Raw genomic sequence first — 22,725 nt, 5'->3', positions numbered from 1 at the left:
GTGGTCTCTTCACCCAGATGTGTTTTTTCAGATTGTTCAGATGTGGGGGCTTCCAGAAATAGATCTGATGGCTTCTCATCTAAACAGGAAACTTCCCAGGTATCTGTCCAGGTCCAGGGATCCTCAGGCGGAAGCAGTGGATGCGTTGACACTTCCTTGGAATTATCAACCTGCTTATATTTTTCCGCCTCTAGTTCTTCTTCCAAGAGTGATTTCCAAAATCACTAAGGCGGTTTTGCGGACTTTGTTTAAATTTTTACCTAAAGTTGTGAACTCCAAAAACATTAGTAGAAAAATTGTTGTCCTAATCCTAAGAATTCTCTGGAGAGATCTTTACATTCTTTGGATGTGGTAAGAGTTTTGAAATATGTTGAAGCTACTAAAGACTTCAGGATGACTTCTAGTCTATTTGTTATCTTTTCTGGTTCTAGGAAAGGTCAGAAGGCTTCTGCCATTTCTTTGGCATCTTGGTTAAAGCTTTTGATTCATCATGCTTATTTGGAGTTGGGTAAATCTACGGCTCATTCTACTAGGTCAGTTTCCACTTCCTGGGCTTTTAAGAATGAAGCTTCTGTTGATCAGATTTGCAAAGCAGCAACTTGGTCTTCTTTGCATACTTTTACTAAATTCTACCATTTTGATGTTTTCTTTTTTGGTAGAAAAAAGTACTTCAGGCAGCTGTGTCAGTTTGATTCTTCTGCTTATAATTTCAGTTTTTTTCATTATAAAGATTAAAACTTTTGATTTGGATTGTGGATTCATTTTTCAGTGGAATTGGCTGTCTTTATTTCTCCAACATTGGTGTGTCCGGTCCACAGCGTCATCCTTACTTGTGGGAATATCTCTTCCCCAACAGGAAATGGCAAAGAGTCCCAGCAAAGCTGGCCATATAGTCCCTCCTAGGCTCCGCCCACCCCAGTCATTCTCTTTGCCGTTGCACAGGCAACATCTCCACGGAGATGGTTAAGAGTATGTGGTGTTTAGTTGTAGTTTTTTTATTCTACTATCAAGAGTTTGTTATTTTAAAATAGTGCTGGTATGTACTATTTACTCTGAAACAGAAAAGGATGAAGATTTCTGTTTGTGAGAGGAAGATGATTTTAGCAGACAGTAACTAAAATCGATTGCTGTTTCCACATAGGACTGTTGAGATGAAGTAACTTCAGTTGGGGGAAACAGTTAGCAGACTTTTCTGCTTAAGGTATGACTAGCCATATTTCTAACAAGACTGTGTAATGCTGGAAGGCTGTCATTTCCCCTCATGGGGACCGGTAAGCCATTTTCTTAGTCTCAAACAGAATAAAGGGCTTAATATGGGCTATAAAACTGGTAGACACTTTTATGGGCTAAATCGATTGCTTTATTTGGACATTTTATACAAGTTTATGCTGATAATTCACACTTATAAACTTGGGGAACGTTTTTTAACGTCAGGCACTATGTTAGACACCTTTTCCAGTCAGGAAGGGCCTTCCCAGTTGTAGGCTGAGCCTCATTTTCGCGCCATTACTGCACAGTTGTTTTTGAGAGCAAGACATGCAGATGCATGTGTGACGACCTGAAAGTAGTTGGAAAAGTTCCTAAAAGGCGTCATTTGGTATCGTATTCCCCTCTGGGCTTGGTAAAGTCACAGCAAAGGCTGTAGCTGGGACTGTATAGGAGTTAAATCTGTAACCGGCTCCGGTTTCGTTATTTTAAGGGTTAAAGCTCTGAAAATTGGGGTGCAATACTTTTAATGCTTTAAGACACTGTGGTGAAATTTTGGTTAATTTTGAACAATTCCTTCATATTTTTTCACATATTCAGTAATAAAGTGTGCTCTGTTTAAAATTTAAAGAGACAGTAACGGTTTTGTCTTAAAACGGTTTTTGTGCTTTATTGACAAGTTTAAGCCTGTTTAACATGTCTGTGCCTTCAGATAAGCTATGTTCTATATGTATGAAAGCCAATGTGTCTCCCCCTTCAAAATTGTGTGATAATTGTGCCATAGCGTCCAAACAAAGTAAGGACAGTACTGCCACAGATAATGAAATTGCCCAAGATGATTCCTCAGATGAAGGGAGTAGACATGGTTCTACATCATCTCCTTCTGTGTCTATGCCAGTTTTGCCCACGCAGGAGGCCCCTAGTACTTCTAGCGCGCCAATGCTTATTACCATGCAACAATTGACGGCTGTAATGGATAACTCCATAGCAAATATTTTATCCAAAATGCCTGCATATCAGAGAAAGCGCGATTGCTCTGTTTTAAACACTGAAGAGCAGGAGGGCGCTGATGATAATTGTTCTGTCATACCCTCACACCAATCTGAAGGGGCCATGAGGGAGGTTTTGTCAGATGGGGAAATTTCAGATTCAGGAAAAATTTCTCAACAGGCTGAACCTGATGTTGTGACATTTAAATTTAAATTAGAACATCTCCGTGCACTGCTTAAGGAGGTGTTATCTACTCTGGATGATTGTGACAACTTGGTCATTCCAGAAAAATTATGCAAGATGGACAAGTTCCTAGAGGTTCCGGTGCATCCCGACGCTTTTCCTATACCCAAGCGGGTGGCGGACATAGTGAATAAGGAGTGGGAGAAGCCCGGCATACCTTTTGTTCCCCCTCCTATATTTAAGAAATTATTTCCTATGGTCAACCCCAGAAAGGACTTATGGCAGACAGTCCCTAAGGTCGAGGGGGCAGTTTCTACTCTAAACAAGCGCACTACTATTCCTATCGAGGATAGTTGTGCTTTCACAGATCCTATGGATAAAAAATTGGAAGGTTTGCTTAAAAAGATTTTTGTACAGCAAGGTTACCTTCTACAACCCATTTCGTGCATTGTTCCTGTCACTACAGCAGCGTGGTTCTGGTTCGAGGAACTAGAAAAGTCGCTCAGTAGAGAGAATCCATATGAGGAGTTATGGACAGAGTTCACGCACTTAGTTGGCTAACTCTTTTATTTTAGATGCTGCTTTGCAATTAGCTAGATTAGCGGCGAAAAATTCAGGGTTTGCAATTGTGGCACGCAGAGCGCTTTGGCTAAAGTCTTGGTCAGCAGATGTATCATCCAAGACAAAATTGCTTAACATCCCCTTCAAGGGTAAAACTCTCTTTGGACCAGAATTGAAAGAGATTATCTCAGACATCACTGGGGGAAAGGGTCACGCCCTCCCACAAGATAGGCCTTTCAAGGCCAAGAATAAGTCTAATTTTCGTTCCTTTCGTAATTTCAGGAACAGACCGGGCTCTAATTCTGCATCCTCTAAGCAAGAGGGTAATACCTCACAGACCAAACCAGCCTGGAAACCGATGCAAGGCTGGAACAAGGGTAAGCAGGCCAAGAAGCCTGCCGCTGCTAACAAAACAGCATGAAGGAGTAGCCCCCGATCCGGGACCGGATCTAGTGGGGGGCAGACTCTCTCTCTTTGCTCAGGCTTGGGCAAGAGATGTTCAGGATCCCTGGACGCTAGAAATAGTTTCTCAGGGTTATCTTCTGGAATCCTAAACAAATTTCTCAGGGTACCATCGTTCAAAATGGAAACCATTCGAACGATTCTACCCACTATCCAGGAAGGTCAATTTATGACTACCGTGGATCTAAAGGATGCGTACCTACATATTCCTATCCACAAAGAACATCATCAGTTCCTAAGGTTCGCCTTTCTGGACAAACATTACCAGTTTGTGGCCCTCCCATTCGGATTAGCCACTGCTCCAAGGATTTTCACAAAGGTACTCGGGTCCCTTCTAGCGGTTCTAAGACCGAGGGGCATTGCAGTAGTACCATACTTGGACGACATTCTAATACAAGCGTCGTCCCTCTCAAAATCAAAGGCTCATACAGACATCGTTCTGGCCTTTCTCAGATCTCACGGATGGAAGGTGAACATAGAAAAAAGTTCTCTGTCTCCGTCAACCAGAGTTCCCTTCTTGGGAACAATAATAGATTCTTTAGAAATTAAGATCTTTCTGACAGATGTCAGAAAGTCAAAACTTCTAAGCGCTTGTCAAGTTCTTCATTCTGTTCCACGTCCTTCCATAGCTCAGTGCATGGAAGTAGTAGGGTTGATGGTTGCGGCAATGGACATAGTTCCTTTTGCGCGAATTCATCTAAGACCATTACAACTGTGCATGCTGAAACAGTGGAATGGGGACTATACAATCTTGTCTCCAGTGATTCAAGTAGATCAGAAGACCAGAGATTCACTCCGTTGGTGGATATCCCTGGACCACCTATCCCAGGGAATGAGCTTCCGCAGACCAGAGTGGGTCATTGTCACGACCGACGCCAGTCTAGTGGGCTGGGGTGCGGTCTGGGAATCCCTGAAAGCTCAGGGACTATGGTCTCGGGAAGAGTCTCTTCTCCCGATAAACATTCTGGAACTAAGAGCGATATTCAATGCTCTCAGGGCTTGGCCTCAGCTTGCAAAGGCCAGATTCATAAGATTCCAATCAGACAACATGACGACTGTTGCGTATATCAATCATCAGGGGGGAACAAGGAGTTCCCTGGCGATGAAAGAAGTAACCAAAATAATACAATGGGCAGAGAATCACTCCTGCCATCTATCTGCGATCCACATCCCAGGTGTGGAAAACTGGGAAGAGGATTATCTGAGTCTTCAGACATTCCATCCGGGGGAGTGGGAACTCCACCCGGAGATTTTTGCCCAATTGACTCAATTATGGGGCATTCCAGACATGGATCTGATGGCGTCTCGTCAGAACTTCAAGGTTCCTTGCTACGGGTCCAGATCCAGGGATCCCAAGGCGACTCTAGTGGATGCACTAGTAGCGCCTTGGACCTTCAACCTAGCTTATGTGTTTCCACCGTTTCCTCTCATTCCCAGGCTGGTAGCCAGGATCAAACAGGAGAGGGCCTCGGTGATCTTGATAGCCCCTGCGCGGCCACGCAGGACTTGGTATGCAGACCTGGTGAATATGTCATCGGTTCCACCATGGAAGCTACCTTTGAGACAGGACCTTCTTGTTCAGGGTCCATTCGAACATCCAAATCTGGTCTCCCTCCAGCTGACGGCTTGGAGATTGAACGCTTGATTCTATGAAAGCGTGGGTTTTCAGATTCTGTGATTGATACTCTGGTTCAGGCCAGAAAACCGGTAACTAGAAAGATTTACCATAAGATATGGAAAAGATATATCTGCTGGTGTGAATCCAAGGGATTACCTTGGAATAAGATAAAAATTCCTAAGATTCTTTCCTTTCTGCAAGAAGGTTTGGATAAAGGATTATCTGCGAGTTCTCTAAAGGGACAGATTTCTGCTTTATCTGTCTTACTACACAAACGACTGGCAGCTATGCCAGATGTTCAAGCATTTGTTCAGGCTCTGGTTAGGATCAAGCCTGTTTACAGACCTTTGACTCCTCCCTGGAGTTTAAATTTAGTTCTTTCAGTTCTTCAAGGGGTTCCGTTTGAACCTCTACATTCCATAGATATTAAGTTGTTATCTTGGAAAGTTTTGTTTTTGGTTGCTATTTCTTCTGCTAGAAGAGTTTCAGAATTATCTGCTCTGCAGTGTGCTCCGCCCTATCTGGTGTTCCATGCAGATAAGGTGGTTTTGCGTACTAAGCCTGGTTTTCTTCCAAAGGTTGTTTCTAACAAAAATATTAACCAGGAGATAGTTGTACCTTCTTTGTGTCCGAATCCAGTATCAAAGAAGGAACGTTTGTTACACAATTTGGACGTAGTCCGTGCTCTAAAATTCTATTTAGAAGCTACAAAAGATTTCAGACAAACATTTTCTCTGTTTGTCGTCTATTCTGGTAAAAGGAGAGGTCAAAAAGCGACTTCTACCTCTCTTTCCTTTTGGCTTAAAAGCATCATCCGTTTGGCTTACGAGACTGCCGGACGGCAGCCTCCTGAAAAAATCACAGCTCACTCCACTAGGGCTGTGGCTTCCACATGGGCCTTCAAGAACGAGGCTTCTGTTGATCATTTATGTAAGGCAGCAACTTGGTCTTCACTGCACACTTTTGCCAAATTTTACAAATTTGATACTTTTGCTTCTTCGGAGGCTATTTTTGGGAGAAAGGTTTTGCAAGCCGTGATGCCTTCCGTTTAGGTAACCTGATTTGCTCCTTCCCTTCATCCGTGTCCTAAAGCTTTGGTATTGGTTCCCACAAGTAAGGATGACGCCGTGGACCGGACACACCAATGTTGGAGAAAACAGAATTTATGCTTACCTGATAAATTACTTTCTCCAACGGTGTGTCTGGTCCACGGCCCGCCCTGGTTTTTTAATCAGGTCTGATGAATTATTTTCTCTAACTACAGTCACCACGGTACCATATGGTTTCTCCTATATTTTTCCTCCTGTCAGTCGGTCGAATGACTGGGGTGGGCGGAGCCTAGGAGGGACTATATGGCCAGCTTTGCTGGGACTCTTTGCCATTTCCTGTTGGGGAAGAGATATTCCCACAAGTAAGGATGACGCCGTGGACCGGACACACCGTTGGAGAAAGTAATTTATCAGGTAAGCATAAATTCTGTTTCTTTCATGTAATTAGCAAGAGTCCATGAGCTAGTGACGTATGGGATATACATTCCTACCAGGAGGGGCAAAGTTTCCCAAACCTCAAAATGCCTATAAATACACCCCTCACCACACCCACAAATCAGTTTTACAAACTTTGCCTCCTATGGAGGTGGTGAAGTAAGTTTGTGCTAGATTCTACGTTGATATGCGCTCCGCAGCAGGTTGGAGCCCGGTTTTCCTCTCAGCGTGCAGTGAATGTCAGAGGGATGTGAAGAGAGTATTGCCTGTTTGAATTCAATGATCTCCTTCTACGGGGTCTATTTCATAGGTTCTCTGTTATCGGTCGTAGAGATTCATCTCTTACCTCCCTTTTCAGATCGACGATATACTCTTATATATATATACCATTACCTCTGCTGATTTTCGTTTCAGTACTGGTTTGGCTTTCTACTACATGTAGATGAGTGTCCTGGGGTAAGTAAGTCTTATTTTCTGTGACACTCTAAAGCTATGGTTGGGCACTTTTTTAAAGTTCTAAATATATGTATTCAAACATTTATTTGCCTTGACTCAGAATGTTCAACATTCCTTTTTTTCAGACAGTCAGTTTCATATTTGGGATAATGCATTTGAATCAATCATTTTTCTTACCTTAAAAATTTGACTTTTTCCCTGTGGGCTGTTAGGCTCGCGGGGGCTGAAAATGCTTCATTTTATTGCGTCATTCTTGGCGCAGACTTTTTTGGCGCAAAAAATCTTTTCTGTTTCCGGCGTCATACATGTCGCCGGAAGTTGCGGCATTTTTTGACGTTCTTTTGCGCCAAAAATGTCGGCGTTCCGGATGTGGCGTCATTTTTGGCGCCAAAAGCATTTAGGCGCCAAATAATGTGGGCGTCTTTTTTGGCGCTAAAAAATATGGGCGTCGCTTTTGTCTCCACATCATTTAAGTCTCATTTTTCATTGCTTCTGGTTGCTAGAAGCTTGTTCTTTGGCATTTTTTCCCATTCCTGAAACTGTCATTTAAGGAATTTGATCAATTTTGCTTTATATGTTGTTTTTTCTCTTACATATTGCAAGATGTCTCACGTTGCATCTGAGTCAGAAGATACTTCAGGAAAATCGCTGTCTGGTGCTGGAACTACCAAAGCTAAGTGTATCTGCTGTAAACTTTTGGTAGCTGTTCCTCCAGCTGTTGTTTGTATTAAATGTCATGACAAACTTGTTAATGCAGATAATATTTCCTTTAGTAAAGTACCATTACCTGTTGCAGTTCCAACAACATCTAATGTTCAGAGTGTTCCTGATAACATAAGAGATTTTGTTTCTGAATCCATTAAGAAGGCTATGTCTGTTATTCCTCCTTCTAGTAAAATCTTCATATTTATTTAAAATGGAATTTATTCGTTCTTTACTTAAAGAAGTTTTAATTGCTTTAGAAATTGAGGATTCTGGTCCTCTTGATATTAAATCTAAACGTTTAGACAAGGTCTTTAAATCTCCTGTGGTTATTCCAGAAGTTTTTCCTGTTCCTGGTGCTATTTCTGAAGTAATTTCCTGAGAATGGAATAATTTGGGTAATTCATTTACTCCCTCTAAACGTTTTAAGCAATTATATCCTGTGCCGTCCGACAGATTAGAGTTTTGGGACAAAATCCCTAAAGTTGATGGGGCTATTTCTACCCTTGCTAAACGTACTACTATTCCTACGGCAGATGGTACTTCCTTTAAGGATCCTTTAGATAGGAAAATTGAATCCTTTCTAAGAAAAGCTTATCTGTGTTCAGGTAATCTTCTTAGACCTGCTATATCATTGGCTGATGTTGCTGCAGCTTCAACTTTTTGGTTGGAAACTTTAGCGCAACAAGTAACAGATCATGATTCTCATAATATTATTATTCTTCTTCAACATGCTAATAATTTTATCTGTGATGCCATTTTTGATATTATCAGAGTTGATGTCAGGTTTATGTCTCTAGCTATTTTAGCTAGAAGAGCTTTATGGCTTAAAACTTGGAATGCTGATATGTCTTCTAAATCGACTCTACTTTCCCTTTCTTTCCAGGGTAATAAATTATTTGGTTCTCAGTTGGATTCTATTATCTCAACTGTTACTGGTGGGAAAGGAACTTTTTTACCACAGGATAAAAAATCTAAAGGTAAAAACAGGGCTAATAATCGTTTTCGTTCCTTTCGTTTCAACAAAGAACAAAAGCCTGATCCTTCATCCTCGGGAGCAGTTTCAGTTTGGAAACCATCTCCAGTCTGGAATAAATCCAAGCCTTCTAGAAAAGCAAAGCCAGCTTCTAAGTCCACATGAAGGTGCGGCCCTCATTCCAGCTCAGCTGGTAGGGGGCAGATTACGTTTTTTCAAAGAAATTTGGATCAATTCTGTTCACAATCTTTGGATTCAGAACATTGTTTCAGAAGGGTACAGAATTGGTTTCAAGATAAGACCTCCTGCAAAGAGATTTTTTCTTTCCCGTGTCCCAGTAAACCCAGTGAAAGCTCAAGCATTTCTGAAATGTGTTTCAGATCTAGAGTTGGCTGGAGTAATTATGCCAGTTCCAGTTTTGGAACAGGGGCTGGGGTTTTATTCGAATCTCTTCATTGTACCCAAGAAGGAGAATTCCTTCAGACCAGTTATGGATCTAAAAATATTGAATCGTTATGTAAGGATACCAACATTCAAAATGGTAACTGTAAGGACTATCTTGCCTTTTGTTCAGCAAGGGCATTATATGTCTACAATAGATTTACAGGATGCATATCTGCATATTCCGATTCATCCAGCTCACTATCAGTTCCTGAGATTCTCTTTCCTGGACAAGCATTACCAGTTTGTGGCTCTGCCGTTTGGCCTAGCTACAGCTCCAAGAATTTTTACAAAGGTTCTCGGTGCCCTTCTGTCTGTAATCAGAGAACAGGGTATTGTGGTATTTCCTTATTTGGACGATATCTTGGTACTTGCTCAGTCTTCACATTTAGCAGAATCTCATACGAATCGACTTGTGTTGTTTCTTCAAGATCATGGTTGGAGGATCAATTCACTAAAAAGTTCATTGATTCCTCAGACAAGGGTAACCTTTTTAGGTTTCCAGATAGATTCAGTGTCCATGACTCTGTCTTTGACAGACAAGAGACGTCTAAAATTGATTTCAGCTTGTCGAAACCTTCAGTCACAATCATTCCCTTCGGTAGCCTTATCCATGGAAATTCTAGGTCTTATGACTGCTGCATCGGACGCGATCCCCTTTGCTCATTTTCACATGCGACCTCTTCAGCTCTGTATGCTGAACCAATGGTGCAGGGATTACACAAAGATATCTCAATTAATATCTTTAAAACCGATTGTACGACATTCTCTGACGTGGTGGACAGATCACCATTGTTTAATTCAGGGGGCTTCTTTTGTTCTTCCGACCTGGACTATAATCTCAACAGATGCAAGTCTTACAGGTTGGGGAGCTGTGTGGGGATCTCTGACGGCACAAGGGGTTTGGGAATCTCAGGAGGTGAGATTACCGATCAATATTTTGGAACTCCGTGCAATTTTCAGAGCTCTTCAGTCTTGGCCTCTTCTGAAGAGAGAGTCATTCATTTGTTTTCAGACAGACAATGTCACAACTGTGGCATACATCAATCATCAAGGAGGGACTCACAGTCCTCTGGCTATGAAAGAAGTATCTCGAATTCTGGTTTGGGTGGAATCCAGCTCCTGTCTAATCTCTGCGGTTCATATCCCAGGTATAGACAATTGGGAAGCGGAATATCTCAGTCGCCAAACGTTGCATCCGGGCGAATGGTCTCTTCACCCAGAGGTATTTCTTCAGATTGTTCAAATGTGGGAACTCCCAGAAATAAATCTGATGGCTTCTCATCTAAACAAGAAACTTCCCAGGTATCTGTCCAGATCCCGGGATCCTCAGGCGGAGGCAGTGGATGCATTATCACTTCCTTGGAAGTATCATCCTGCCTATATCTTTCCGCCTCTAGTTCTTCTTCCAAGAGTAATCTCCAAGATTCTGAAGGAATGCTCGTTTGTTCTGCTGGTAGCTCCAGCATGGCCTCACAGGTTTTGGTATGCGGATCTTGTCCGGATGGCCTCTTGTCAGCCGTGGACTCTTCCGTTAAGACCAGACCTTCTGTCGCAAGGTCCTTTCTTCAATCAGGATCTCAAATCCTTAAATTTAAAGGTATGGAGATTGAACGCTTGATTCTTGGTCAAAGAGGTTTCTCTGACTCTGTGATTAATACTATGTTACAGGCTCGTAAATCTGTATCTAGAGAGATATATTATAGAGTCTGGAAGACTTATATTTCTTGGTGTCTTTCTCATCATTTTTCCTGGCATTCTTTTAGAATTCCGAGAATTTTACAGTTTCTTCAGGATGGTTTAGATAAAGGTTTGTCCGCAAGTTCCTTGAAAGGACAAATCTCTGCTCTTTCTGTTCTTTTTCACAGAAAGATTGCTAATCTTCCTGATATTCATTGTTTTGTACAAGCTTTGGTTCGTATAAAACCTGTCATTAAGTCTATTTCTCCTCCTTGGAGTTTGAATTTGGTTCTGGGGGCTCTTCAAGCTCCTCCTTTTGAACCCATGCATTCATTGGACATTAAATTACTTTCTTGGAAAGTTTTGTTCCTTTTGGCGATCTCTTCTGCCAGAAGAGTCTCTGAATTATCTGCTCTTTCTTGTGAGTCTCCTTTTCTGATTTTTCATCAGGATAAGGCGGTGTTGCAAACTTCTTTTGAATTTTTACCTAAGGTTGTGAATTCCAACAACATTAGTAGAGAAATTGTGGTTCCTTCATTATGTCCTAATCCTAAGAATTCTAAGGAGAAATCGTTGCATTCTTTGGATGTTGTTAGAGCTTTGAAATATTATGTTGAAGCTACTAAGTCTTTCCGAAAGACTTCTAATCTGTCATCTTTTCCGGTTCTAGAAAAGGTGAGAAAGCTTCTGCCATTTCTTTGGCATCTTGGTTGAAATCCTTAATTCACCATGCTTATGTCGAGTCGGGTAAAACTCCGCCTCAAAGGATTACAGCTCATTCTACTAGGTCAGTTTCTACCTCCTGGGCGTTTAGGAATGAGGCTTCGGTTGATCAGATTTGCAAAGCAGCAACTTGGTCCTCTTTGCATACTTTTACTAAATTCTACCATTTTGATGTGTTTTCTTCTTCTGAAGCAGTTTTTGCTAGAAAAGTACTTCAGGCAGCGGTTTCAGTTTGAATCTTCTGCTTATGTTTTCATTAAACTTTATTTTGGGTGTGGATTATTTTCAGCAGGAATTGGCTGTCTTTATTTTATCCCTCCCTCTCTAGTGACTCTTGCGTGGAAAGATCCACATCTTGGGTAGTCATTATCCCATACGTCACTAGCTCATGGACTCTTGCTAAATACATGAAAGAAAACATAATTTATGTAAGAACTTACCTGATAAATTCATTTCTTTCATATTAGCAAGAGTCCATGAGGCCCACCCTTTTTGTGGTGGTTATGATTTTTTGTATAAAGCACAACTATTCCAATTCCTTATTTTATATGCTTTCGCACTTTTTTTTATCACCCCACTTCTTGGCTATTCGTTAAACTGATTTGTGGGTGTGGTGAGGGGTGTATTTATAGGCATTTTGAGGTTTGGGAAACTTTGCCCCTCCTGGTAGGAATGTATATCCCATACGTCACTAGCTCATGGACTCTTGCTAATATGAAAGAAATGAATTTATCAGGTAAGTTCTTACATAAATTATGTTTTTTTATCCCTCCCTCTCTAGTGACTCTTGCGTGGAGTTCCACATCTTGGGTATTTGCTATCCCATACGTCACTAATTCATGGATTCTTGCCAATTACCTGAAAGAAAACATAATTTATGTAAGAATTTACCTGATAAATTAATATCTTCATATTGGCAAGAGTCCATGAGACCCACCCTTTTTATTGTGGTTATGATTATTTTTTTTTATAAAGCACAATTATTCCAATTCCTTGTTGATGCTTTTTGCTCCTTTCTTATCACCCCACTTCTTGGCTATTCGTTAATCTGAATTGTGGGTGTGTTGGGGGGTGTTTTTATAGGCATTTTGAGGTTTGGGAAACTTTACTCCTCCTGGTAGGAATGTATATCCCATACGTCACTAGCTCATGGACTCTTGCCAATATGAAAGAAATGAATTTATTAGGTAAATTCTTACATAAATTATGTTTTTATGTAATTTTAATAGTACTGCGCAAGAGACTGAATTGACTGTCAGTACTTAGTTGTAATGTATACAGGCCATGTTTGTTGTAATGTATATTAAATACATAGTTACAGCCAAAATCATCAGTAATTTATGTGATGCAGCATAAACAGTGATGTTCAAACAACTGTTATGTTCTTAGTAAGCATTAAAGAAATCTCAGTTATAACATTGACTTTATAATGAACTCTATTACTACTTTTTGAGCTCATATTCATGACTATTTTGAGGAGTATTTGTTTGAAATGCAGAACCTCATATTGCAAAGATAAATAAAGGCAATAATAAATAACATTTCCTGAACATATACAAACATATGCTACTTTAATTCAATTTTGAAATATTAAATATTTGCATTATGATTCCTTCGAACGCAAGTGCACCATCTATTACGTTATATAAAAATTCTGCAAATATGCATAACTTCCAATGGCACATCAATTAGTAAGTAAGGTTAATACACCGTTTGTGAAATGCGAATGATATATTCTCAAATCTTTTCCGAGTAATTGGTTAAATATTAACTGGAATTAAGACTATAAGGATTATTTGTTCCAAGTCTAAAAAACCCCAGAACATTTCACACTTTCCCAAAACTTGTTCACGATCTACACCATTCTTTGGTTTTTAAACCTCTATAGCGCACCACTTAAAGGTGTCCAAACTGGCATTATGCTGTTTTTAACAATGTTTTACTTAAAGGGACATACTCATGCTAAATCACTTGAAACTAATGCAGAATAACTGTAAAAAGCTGACCGGAAAATATCGCCTGAGCATCTCTTTGTAAAAAGGGAAGATATTTTAACTCACAACTTTCTCAGCTCAACTGAGTAAGTATTCTGTAAAAAGTTATCTTTCAGTTACTGCCCAGCTGCAGGTTTAAAAGAAAAGAAATGAACAGCAGCCAATCGGCCTCAGCAGTGCTGAGGTCATGAACTCTTTTACTGTGATCTCATGAGATTTCACTTAACTCTCATGAGATTTCATAGTAAACTTCCTTGAACTGAATATGGAAAAGCAGTAAGTTCAGTGGGCAGAGCCAACTCTGAAGCTGCATGGTCGCACATTTCAACAGCTCCGGCTATACTATAGATAAAAAACAAACTTGACGACCGTTCAAGCCCAAATATTTGGCTATCACAGAAGATTAGTAAGCCCAGATGACCTACACAGCTAAATCTAAAGAGAGGTACATTAGAAAAGAACTCACAGACCTGGTTTGTACCCTGCTGATAACAGATCTTGTTAGCGGCCATCTTCTGGCCCAAGCGGCAACTGCCGTGAAGAACGGGACCGACCAAAGGCTTTTCCTCTACCTTCAATTTAGGTGCCTATTACACTGCCCTATTATGGAGGCAACAGAGCACATTATAGAGGAGATACATAACTTTCTAGAAGGCTGCCGCGATGTGTTTGAATACACACTCAAAATGGCGCCTGCAGAACATGCTGCCCTTACACCCATCTTCATAGCTGCTTACAAGGGAGGTGATGTTCTGGGGCCCCAGCGCTCACCACCTACTTGGCATAGAATAAGGAATGCTATTGAAACCGAGCCTACGAAAGCAGCAATTCATACGAATGGGGCGGACGCCGAAGGCAAAAAATCTAAGGCAGAGCGCTCAAGTCTCCCAAGTGCTATCTACGTCAAATCAGAGCAGACCGCATTATTTCAGTACATCACCACACGGCAGAAATATCTATGGCGAGGAAACATCCTCATTTAGTGATGGAGGTATCCTCCAAAAGACACCACAGGGAACAAACTTGGGTCGCGGGAGACAAGGTCTTAACAGCATTGTCCAGGACCAGCATGTCAGCTGTACTAGATCTAAAAAACTGGGCTACTTCTACGATGGCAGCAACATCTTCTGCTGCAGTCCGCATTGCTTTGAAGGGACAGCTGCAAGCAGTTTGGGCCAGCGGAGCAGCAGCTCGGGACGGCTTTTACCTAATACTTTCAGAACTCTCCATACAATCGGGCTACTCTTAACAGCACTGCTCGTGCACTAAAATCCAGAATCTCACCATATTTTTTGAGGTAGTCCTAACATTTCCTGAGGCTGGGATCGGATAAATTATCTGAAAAGGTTAAGGTCCCTTCAACATCTTTCAAACGGGACACAATATCTTAAAAGGACAGAAACCAGGTTTATATTTTTCTGATCAGGGAGACTTTATTTAAATTACACAGTGTTTTAGAGTTTATATTTACCTTTCCAATATTTCAGTGATTTCCTATGTTAAGGCTGTTTGCAGATAGTTGTGCATGCTAAGGCACTGTGGCTGAACTCTGTAGCAATCTAAGGGTTGCAGGTTCGATCCCCGGCGAGGTCCACTCAGCCTTTCATCCTTCCAAGGTCGATAAAATGAGCAGAGCCTTGAGACCCTTACGGGTGATTAGCTGCGCTTTAAAAGTACCCAATACTTACATGCTCTCTCTGCTACAGCTCTGACGCTTTGTCTACGGCCGAGACAGTGTTGTTGGATTAGCTTTTGGTTGATATTTGAGATATATTGAAACTGTCCTTTACACATTTCTACTAAATGGGTATGAACAATCAGCTTACTATATGCTATTGCATGACTCCATCCTCAGTTTATAGATAAGGCCTGATCTTCTAGAGTATATCGAAATGCGATCCATAACTTTTACATTTATCTCACCTATAGAGATCCCCATGTATATGTAAGGCACTGTTTCCTCATGTCAGAATTGGCATTGGTTAACTTGTATTGAATTAATGGCTGCTTTTTCTTTCTATGTTCTTGTTTTTTTTTTTTTTACATGATGCCCTATTGCAGTTTAATTTTCCTCTAAACTTACAATCCAAGGTATTATAAATCTGGAGCACAATCTATTTCATAATTTTAATGCTTAAAGATTGCAGAGGATTGACCATTAATATATGTATATGTTACTAGTATGCTGGAAGCTTTTATGTTGCCTATAGTTCTGACTCAGGGTAGAAGTCCGTATTATAACACTGAAGATATACATATGCTATCTGGCTCCAATATTAATAATCACATTGGTATGGGCTGGTTTGATATATAGTAGGTCCCTCCTATTGTGGCCCTTAGAAATTTTATATATTTGCTATTAGACAAATCTTTAGTTGCATGCATCTACTTTCATATACCTATATGGACTATGTTATGCTCAATATTTCTAGCTATACCATAACTATCATAGCCACTTATAGCACCTTACTATAGACCTAAATTGCAAAAGGTTATTTCTGTCACTGGTAGGGGGAGCTATAGGTTTCTTGGAGTCATGTGTAGTAATACTAAAGTTTATATATTCTGGTTATGATGCTCATATATTTGCTATATAAAATATGATAACAAGGAAAGGAAAGAGGCGCCATATGTGTGAATCAATCACCAACTGGTTAAAAGCACCAAAAAAAAGAATCGGGGTACTCACATAATGTAAAGGCACTCAAGTGTGCTAATAGAGGCAGGCTGGTTTTCAACAGCAGACCAGCTAACTGAACCACGGCAGTCACTGGATAAACAGAGGTAGTATGAGCCAAAAAGATGGCAAGGCTCAGGAGTCCATTCACTACTACCAAACACAAGCAGCAATGAGGGTAAGCAGGAAGGATATACCAAACCTTCCCAAGGTAGTGTAGAGAAATGCAAACAGCTATGAGAGTTGCTGATTAAAAGATGTTTAATATAACAATAAAAACAAAATTAAAAATAACTCATGCTGTGAAGTGCATAATAAAGTAATACAATGCGTTTCACGGTTTACACTGTTTTATCTGGCATATACAATGGTGTGTGATCAACCCTTAAATAAGGACTATGCTACCTGGACTCAAAAATAAAAGCCCCTCCCCTTGCAATGTACAAACCAATCAAAACGCCCTTTGTCTAATCATTAATAAGGTTGTCACACCTGTTTTCTTGGCCCTGCTCTCTGTTTAATAAGGGATATATACAATATGATATTTAAATGGGTATAAATATGTCTTAAAAACAGCATCTTATTACTGCTGATTGTTTACAACAGGATACTGCTAGCACAATTGTCACGGATGTATATGTGAGCTCTAAGGACTATATAATTCGGAGCAAACGAGTGGTTAATTCATACAAACGTACCTGTATATTATTGTTTGTAGTGTGATCTTAAACTACACAGGTGGTTTGTTTATAAAGCTTCCATTTAAAACTTGCATGTAATCGCGGGTGCTTTAAAAAAAAGGGACTGAAATACTAAGTAACTGCTTGCCAGCAAGCTACAATCCCTATTGGATGGTATGTGTACCAATCAAAACAGTAATAGCATGCACACCTTCCTACGTAACTCATCCAGAGTTACTGATGCACTTCAGAGATTTTCACAGATAGATACTTACAAGGGAATTCACAACCCATTGAGACAATGTTGTGATCAACAGACCCACGCCCTCTGACGTCACCTATACAAATCTAGTGGCAAGTGCCGAACGTGCTCGCACACCCTCAAGATGATCTAATCCTATCAAAGTGGGCGCATAACCCCTTAACCCGCATAAACATATGCAACCAATAATAATTATTGGTCACTTAAATGCAATTATTTCTATACTAACATCTGTGACTGTACTAACTGTGTTCTTGATGCATTCCCATAGACTATTAACGATGTATGGTAGTTTCTGGTATACTGTGTGGTAGCAAATATTTTGTACATGGTTTATATGTCTGACAGAACATGTTTTATATGCTATATGTATGTAATAACCTCAATAAAAAAAAAAGAAAAGCAGTAAGTTCAGGAATGTGCATGTGTCTGCAGCATTATATAGCAGCAATTTTGCAAGAATGTTATACATTAGCAAGAGCACTAGATGGCAGCACTATTTCCTGTACAGTCGTGTTCCAGACATTTACACGCTACCTATCTAGATATCTCTTCAAAGAAGATTTGCATGAGAACGAAGCAAATGTGATGATAGAAGTAAAATAGTATTCTCTATTTCATTGTTTCTCAACTTTAGTCCTCAAGTACCCCCAACAGGCCAGGTTTTTATTAAAGCTGAAACAGTGCACAGGTGAAATAATCAGCTGATGGGTGAGAGCAGCTTAGTAATTATGGTGGTACTGATTAGCTGATCACTTCACCTGTGCACGTGTTCAGCTATAATAAAAACCTGGCTGTTGGGGGTACTTGAGGACTGGGGTTGAGAAACACTTCTCTATCTGAATCATGAAAGAAAAAAATGTACTGTACTTTTTCGACATTTACATTCTAGGACTGTTTTTTTAAAAAAAAAATGTATGAGTTTGTTTCATTTAAAATTATTTTTTCTCCTGGAAGAAGGGTTTTTCCTAGAGGTTGTATTTGGTATATAAAAAAACAAAAAAAGTTTGTTAATCCTTTGTCTTATTTCACATTTAGACCTGATGGTCTCTGGTTTTATATTCTCTTTCCCAGATGCTTTTCCAGAACCAAGGATCTAATTTTCTGAGGGCTCCTATAGCTATTTGGTATTTCCTCTAGCTTTCCTTTTTTTCTTTCTTTTTAGACTCTTCTACTCAAAGTGAAGGTTAAATGTACACTACATACAGCATAATTATTACGCGCATAATTGGAGGGCACTGCAGTGATAGTTTATCTGACTTAAGATATGCAGTATACTTGTTTTTTCTCTCATTTTTCGAGCTCCCTATATCATGTCTCAGACATCGGCCACTCACAATATTGCAGACTGGGCAAAATTTCAGGAAGTAGATCTTGCTATTTCTTTCATCATGGAGGTTTGTTTTATCTTTGGTGTCCCTTTTTTAAATCTTTCACTAATAAGTGATCTGATTGCTTCTGCTTGATTATGCAAATTTTTGGTTATGCAGATTTAAGTTGGTCTTTACCTCTGAATCATTATTCTTCCTATTTCTTTTTTTCTCAGGTCAACAAATTCTATTAACCCAGAGATTGATCTAGGTTTTTTTTAATAGATAGTTGAGACATTCTCAATTAAGGTTACCTGTAATACGTTTCTCTTTTCACCAGTTTTTATTATTCCTGGAGTATTTCACATTTATACCAGTGTTTGTCAGAATTTTCAGGAATTTTTCAGTTCATACAAAATGTAAGGTTCATCTGCAAGTTTATTCTAGATGTCTGACATTCAAATTCTTTTTTATCCAGTCAATTTTTTTTTTATTCTTTTTTATTTTTTTTTATTTTTTTTGGCCATATTTTACCAGCAGTGTGTCTCTGTCTGTCTTGTTTGCTGTTTCTTGTGAGATTTTCTTACCTTATCCTAATAGAAACAAGATATGTTCTTTGAATCTTAATTATCAGTAAACTTAATTCTCATTCCGCGTAAAATTTCTCTATTACTTTGTCCATGTGGTTAGAAGAGAATAATTGTGTCTTTTCCTTCCTGGTTAAAGCTCTCATTAAGTGTATGGTTTTATTGGAAGGAGGAATTTTCCTTTCAGAAAGGTTATATTCTCTTCTACTGGATTAGTTCCACTTTGTAGGTTTTTTGGAATGTAGTGTCTATTGAGTAGATTGCGCAGTAGCAAACTGGTCTTTCTTTTTTTTTTTCTTTTAAAATATTTTTGACAGGAATGTACTACACCCAATTTCTTGGGTAGCCTCCATAGCTTGGGTATTATTTCCCACAAGTAATTGGCTTGTGGACTCTCACCACCCTCTGAAAGAAAACAAAATGTATGCCTACCTGATAAGTTAATTTCTTTTATGGCGGTGAGAGTCCATGAGACCTACCCTATATATGTTTGAATTGTCAGTTTTAGTGTGCACTGCTTTTACTCTTCTTTGTCCTTTCCTACTTCTCTATTTCTCCTTTTATCTGCTATACGTAAGACTGGGATACCGGCGTGTTGAGAAGGATTGAAACTTATTGAAACGTTGGTTATCTTTGCCTCCTCCTTGTGGCCAGGAGTTGGATCCCACAAGCTATGGCTCATGGAACAAATCTCCCCACCATGAAATAAAGTAATTTATCAGGTAACCATAAATTTTAGTTTTTTTGCCACAGAATAGACAATATAACATATTTGTGGAAGATATGCCAGAAAAAAAATCTCTGCATTGAATAAGACACAATCGTATTATAAAACAGGAAACTATTTGAATTGATTAAGTGTACTTTGTGTTGAATGGTCTCATGCTTGGTTCTGAAAATGTGATCATTCCCCAACAGTAACAGGGTGGTAAGGGAAGAAATAAAAAATGGGGGGGGCGGGGGAGGGAGGGAATTATGTGCTCATTATTTTGGGCCCTTAAGAGAAGGGAAGAGAGAATTGGACATTATAAGGAAAGGAACTTGCACTAGCGCCAAGTACAGAAGCGAGACAGGTAAATACTAAGGGGCATATTTATCAAGCTCCATATGGAAACAGCAGTTATGAAGCAGCGGTCATAATCACTGCTGCTCCATAACCTGTCCGCCTGCTCTGAGCAGGCGACAGACATCGCCGGAAATCAACCCGATCGAGTACGATCGGGTTGATTGACACCCCCCTGCTGGCGGCCCATTGGCCGCGAGTCAGCAGGGGGTGGCGTTGCACCAGCAGCTCTTGTGAGCTGCTGGTGCAATGCTGAATACGGCGAGCGTATTGCTCGCCGTATTCAGCGAGGTCTGGCGGATCTGATCCGCACTGTCGGATAAGGTCCGCCAGACTTTCATAAATAGGGGCCTAATGCTTTAACATAACAGATCATATTGTGCAAACAAAAAATAGATAGAGGGGATAACTTGCCCCACCCAGATGTAGTAGGGAATGACCCTCCATCATAAAAAATAATGAAAAGTCGCCTGACTTATTTAACAGGTACCACACTAGATAACAAAATAATTATTATTGTTAACATACAAGTTACTAACTAGACGTGTGCAGCAGAAAAATTGTTTCGGAACGATTCTGATTTCATTCAGATTCAAATAAATTTGGATGTATTCGTTTCGGATTCGATTCGGAAGTGCTTTATGTGTTATGTTGATTCAGATGGTTCCAAGTTACACAAACTGAATTATTTCACTGTTCTATTTCACTAAATTTAATTTTCTCTTGTAAGATGTATCGAGTCCACGGATTCATCATTACTTGTGGAATATTCTCCTCCCCTACAGGAAGTGGCAGAGAGAGCGCCCACAGCAGAGCTGCCTATATAGCTCCCCCCTTAGCTCCACCCCAAGTCATTCTCTCTGCCAGCTTAACTGCTAGTAAGGGCAAAGAGGAGTGTGGTGACATAAATGTTAGGTTTTTATTTTCTCAAGCAAAAGTTTGTTATTTTTAAATGGTACCGGTGTGTACTATTTATTCTCTGGCAGAAAAGGATGAAGATTTCTGCTAGGAGGATGATGATCTTAGCATTTTGTAACTAAGATCCACTGCTGTTCTCACAGGGGCTGAAGAGTACAGGAAAACTTCAGTTGGGGGAACAGTTTGCAGGCTAAACTGCATTAAGGTATGTTCAGCCTATGTTTTTCTAGACAGACTGTGTTAATTCTAGAAAAGGCTGGCAATATCCCCATGAGGGAAGGGTAAGCTGTATTCAGACACTTGGATAGGAATTTCAACTTGCATGAAGGGCTCATTAGTTACTGGTGACACTGTTTGGTAAAAACGTTTTTGTTTATTCAGTGAATGATGCAAACATTGTGGCTTGTTTTTGAGTTTTCTAACCCACATGGTTAATTTAGAGACACTCTAGTGTTTGTCTGTTAGGCCTCAAAACATTGAGTGAGGTGGGAGGGGCCTATTTTCGCGCCTCATTTGTGCAGTTTCTTTTCCTCTGAGACTTCTAACTGCTTCTCCAGAGGTTCCTGCCGTGTTTGAGGGCTGTAAAAGAATTTTTTTCCCCCCACAAATTGTTCTGAAGGGCAGGTAGGAGCCACAGCAGAGCTGTGGCAAAGTACTGAAAGTCTTTTTTACCGGTTTTGATGTTTTTTCAATCCGGTTTTGCCATTAAGGGGTTAATTGTTTATTTGCATAGCGGTGCAAAGTTACTAATGCTATATGATACTACTGTAAAAATTTTGTTATGTTTACTGCTTTTTTACACTGTTTTGCAGAATTTGTGCAGCTTTTTTTTTTTCTCTTAAAGGCACAGTACCGTTTTTAGTGTTATTTATTATTATTATTATTATTATTATTATCATTTATTTGTATAGCGCCACCAAATTCAGTAGCGCTGGGTACAATGATAGGGGTATACAATGACAAAGATTTGTGATACAATACAAAAAATAACAAGACTAAACAAATCTAGCACAGGAGGAAGAGGGCCCTGCTCTGGAGAGCTCACAGTCTATAGGTTTAGGGTGTAGAGACATAAGGTTGGGGTAGCTTGTTACATCGGTTGTATTTGTAGCAGTGAGTCAGGCAGTTCATGTACATGTATTAGCTTGGTTCGGATGCGGGATGGAGGAGAGATGGTAAGCCTCTCTGAATAGGTGGGTTTTCAAGGATCTTCTGAAGCTATACAAGGTTGGAGACAGTCTGATGGAGCGGGGTAGAGAGTTCCAGAGGACAGGAGCAGCACGTGCGAAGTCTTGAAAGCGGGAGTGGGATGTAGAGATAACAGGAGTGTAGAGACGTAGGTCAGAGGTTGATCGAAGAGGACGGGATGGGGAGTATTTCACGATGAGAGAGGAAATATAGTTGGGAGTTAGACTGTTAAGTGCTTTGTAGGTTAGGGCTAATACTTGTATTCTGTACTTGTAAATTGTATTCTGGAGTGTATGGGGAGCCAGTGTAGAGACTGGCAGAGCGGAGCAGCTGATGTAGATCATCGACTTAGGTGGATGAGTCTATCAGAAGCATTCATAATAGATTGGAGGGAGGAGAGGCAGTGTTTTGGAAGGCCATTTAAGAGTAGATTGCAATAATCAATGCGTGACAGGTTGAGGGAAGGAATAAGTATTTTTGTAGTATTTTGAGTAAGGAAGGGACGAATTCTTGAAATGTTGCGTAGGTGTGAATGGCAGGATTTGGTAAGCGTTTGTATATGTG

This window comes from Bombina bombina, chromosome 4, assembly GCF_027579735.1.
Source record: "Bombina bombina isolate aBomBom1 chromosome 4, aBomBom1.pri, whole genome shotgun sequence".
In the NCBI taxonomy this organism is placed as follows: Eukaryota; Metazoa; Chordata; class Amphibia; order Anura; family Bombinatoridae; genus Bombina; species Bombina bombina.
The sequence above is the reverse complement of the archived record's forward strand: the minus strand, read 5'-3'. Positions refer to the sequence as shown.